Source organism: Malania oleifera, chromosome 12 (assembly GCF_029873635.1).
Source record: "Malania oleifera isolate guangnan ecotype guangnan chromosome 12, ASM2987363v1, whole genome shotgun sequence".
In the NCBI taxonomy this organism is placed as follows: Eukaryota; Viridiplantae; Streptophyta; class Magnoliopsida; order Santalales; family Ximeniaceae; genus Malania; species Malania oleifera.
This window is the reverse complement of record NC_080428.1, coordinates 26,327,423-26,331,387: the sequence shown is the minus strand read 5'-3', so window position 1 is coordinate 26,331,387 and position 3,965 is coordinate 26,327,423.

Here is a 3,965-nt window from a genome sequence, read left to right as displayed (position 1 = left end):
TTGAAATACTCTACTGAGCATTAATTCTTTATCATATAAGAGTGCATTGGTTATATTTTGGTACATATCTGCTTATAGTATGAGAAGCTCTTGTATTGTACACGAAATTTTTACTTGCTGTTGTATTCCAGGCATGGCCTGAAAGGGTGTTGATCTAGCCCGTAAGGATTGATTGTAAATGTTGGGGTTAGCCCTGTGAATCTGACCTGAGGTTTCCTTTGCCCAGTAAGGAAAAGGTATTGTAACCAATGTCGCTCCACCCGCAAGTGAGCATTAGTGGAATCCTTTTGCTTGTAAGCTTGAGGCGGGGACATAGGCATTGTTAGCCGAACCTCGATAACATACCTTGTGTCACTCTCCTCTTATTCTCTTTACATTCCAATATTTGCATGCTTGTGTTAAATTGTTAATATCATTGCTTGATTTTTCGTTAGTAACTAATTGAGACATTCTGAAACTATTATACCTGTGTATATCATTAAGTTTTTACACAATTGGTAAATTGATAAATCCTAAGTTGAGTAGAACTATAGTAATAAAATTTATCTTTAAAGGAAATTTTAAAATATCCAATTCACCCCCCCCCCCCACTCTTGGGATCACACCAATTCCAACAGAGTAAGACAGGATATGCAGAAAGGAGGGGGATTTAGAAGAAGAAAAAGGAAAAAATAGAATAAGAAAAGAAAAAAATGAGAGGATAGTGAAAGAGAGGGAAGAAAAAGAAGAGAGAAGAAGAAGAAGAGGAAGAGGAAGAGGAAGAGGAAGAGGAAGAGGAAGAAGAATAAGAAGAAGAAAGAGAAGAATAGTGCAAAGAAGAAATCAAAGAAAAGAGAAAGGTCGAGAGAGAGATCGGAGAGATTTTGAGAGAGAGAGAGAGAGAGAGAGAGAGAGAGGAGTGTGACAAATGAGGAAAAATAAAAATTTAGGTTTTTATATTTGGGGGTAAGGGCCACGTGTCACCACCACATGGCGACACATGGGGTGTTCTGGACCAAGTATCCTAGGGGCAACATGGCTCATTCTTGGCTGTTCGATCTGTGTTTTCTCTGGACGACCTAAATCTTTGCCATGTCAGCAATCCATGTTTCAAGATCTAGATCAATTGGGCACTGACTCGTGTCTAGGTTGACGTCACTCCATCCCAAAAAAATCAAAGAAAAAAGAGGGGGGGGGGCATGTGTCACCATTGTGGGTGGACACCTGGAATTTGTTAGTTGACCTAGTTTATTTTAAATGAACCACTTGACCTAGTTCATTATGAATGAATTGGTTGACCCAATTCAGTATTTATTTATTTATTTATTTTATCTATTATTTTAAATTAGTTTTTTAATTTAAAAAATAGAGAAAAATAGTTGAAAAATTGCAAAAAAATAGGGAAAATTTTGGAAAAATATTTTTGAAGCCAAGAAAAATATTTAGAGTTATTTTGATTAAAAAAAAAATGAGGAAAAAGCTTTGAAAATTTCAAAAAAAATTTGAAAAAAATGTTAAAATGCTCAGAAAAATTTCTTCAAAATTTTGAAAAATTTTGGAATATTTTTAAAAGATATTTTTTTTTATAATTTTCTTGATTTTGGGTGGGTGTGTACTAATGTTTTGAAAAGGGTAATGGGGTATTTGTAGACCTCACCTATATTGGTTTTGAGGGGGGGGGGGGGGGTTATGATAAGATCCCCTCTTTTGGAGGTCTCATTAGACATTCCTAAGTCACACCCAAATTTGTTAATCTCCTGTCAATTTTATACATTTATTCATTCATTTGTTTGTTTATTTTAAAAAAAGTTAATTAAAAGGTTATTGAATTCAATTTGGGGATAATTCTTAATTAATTAGGTATCGTTTATAGAATGAGTGTGTAGGGGATGCCAATACCTTCCCCTCGCATAACCGAACTCCCGATCCCAATCTTGGTATACACAGATCGAGATTACTGGTTCCTTCGCTTAGGTTTAGTCTAGTGACCAATCAAATGAGTAGTAATTAGGTTTTCTAATTGCACCAAGGAAAAATAGGTTAGTGGCGACTCCAAATTAAAAATTTTTCAAAATCATATATCATATTCCCTTGCCTCCTCGGGGCATCTCATTCTCAGGATATCGTGGCAGATTGGCGACTCTGTTGGGGACATTAGAGAATCAAGCCATTAATTAATTAGAAATTATCCCAAATGTGAATTTTATAAGTCTTTTAATTACTCCATCTTATTTTGTGAATATTGTTTATATAATTGTGAATATTTTATTGTATATATGTTTGAATAAGGATGTGTAAAGATGAATGATATGTCGGGTTTGTGGGAATATGCTAATTATATAAACTCACACACATTTTCTCGAGCCTTTCTACTCGGGCTTCACCATTTAGGAATAGAAAGGAGCATAGTACATTAGCCCTCATGAGACAATTGTCTTTGGGGGAACGTGAACCACTCCGCTTATTTTGAACTTTGTCCAAGGCCATTGGGTAAGGGTAGGTAACATGCTGAGAACATGTTGTTAATAGGGAATAAAGCTTGAACCACACTTATTTGCCTATAGTTTTCCTTCCCTTAGGATAGATCCTTGATAAAAAAATTGTAAAAATAATCCCACTTGGGGTTGGGACAAGAGTCTCATCCTTCTCCATATGATTTAGTCCAGTATTTTGTATATATTTTTTAGTTCCTTTATGTTGCTTCCTGCATTTTGCATCCATTTTAGACATGCGTACTACTTGCTCAAGATTTTGGAAATCGCAAATCACCTTTTGGATGACCTAGTAGTGGTATTCAATAAAGAAGAAATGGAGTTCAACTGTACTTCAAAATTTGACAGAATCATTAGAAAATTAGTTGAATTGAAAGAATTAAGGTAATTGAGGAAAAAATTGAATGCTCAACAAATAAGGTCAACTTTTAGGAGTCATCAGAGGAAAATAAACGTGTATGCAAGTTCTTAAAATGAAAGGGTTGTATATCAAGGGTTGGTTTGATTTGGGGAGTTTTCATTAGATGATGAGGTTTTTCCAAAGAATTCTGAAAAGTAGTTGTTTTAGGTTGCATTGTATTCATGCATTTCATGCATAGTCATAGCCAATGGGTCTTTACTTATGTTCTAGTTACCTGCAAAAGCAGTGTGCTAGAGTGGTAGAACGAAAATCTGAAGTTCCAACATTGTGCATGAACCATGCAATCTTTCTACATCCTTAGACAGAAGGCCAAGATCATAGGTGAGCATTTTGAAAGCTGCATGGGAGGTCTTGAACAACGTCAAGAGGATATCTATCAAGATATTCAAGATATTAAAGATCAATTGAATAAATTTATGGGGATACTCACTACTACAAGAAATGTGCAATCTCCAGAACCTGAAATTGAAGAAGATCCTCATTTCCACTAGGATTTACACCTGTTAGTGAACATCTGATGAATCTCTCAACTGGCTCGAGACCAAGCTCGTACCCGTCTATCCCAATGGCATCAGTCCCAAGATTTCAATCGAGGAGAAATGCACAAGAACCACCAATCACCAATCCTAATTTCCAAGGAAGAGGAATAGCTAGGGAAATGATTAAAGCACAAATCCTTAGTTCGAAGGTAAATCAGAAATATGAAGCCTTGGAGGAACGTTGCAAGCTATGGAAGGAACAAGAACATTAAGTTTGATGAATATTATTGATCTATGTTTGGTGCCCAATGTGATTTTAGTCCTAAAATTCAAAGTCCCAGATTTCGTGAAGTTCAGTGGATCCAAATGTCCAATAACTCATTTAAGGATGTATTGTCAAAAAATGGCTGCACATTTGGATAATGATAAATTGCTCATCCACTGTTTCCAAGATAGTTTGACTAGGGTAGCTATGAGATGATACATTCAGCTTGATCGAGCAAAGATATGCACCTAGAAAGATCTAGCTCATGCTTTCATTGCCTAGTATAGTCATGTGATTGAGATAGCTCTGGATAGGTTGACTTTGCAGAA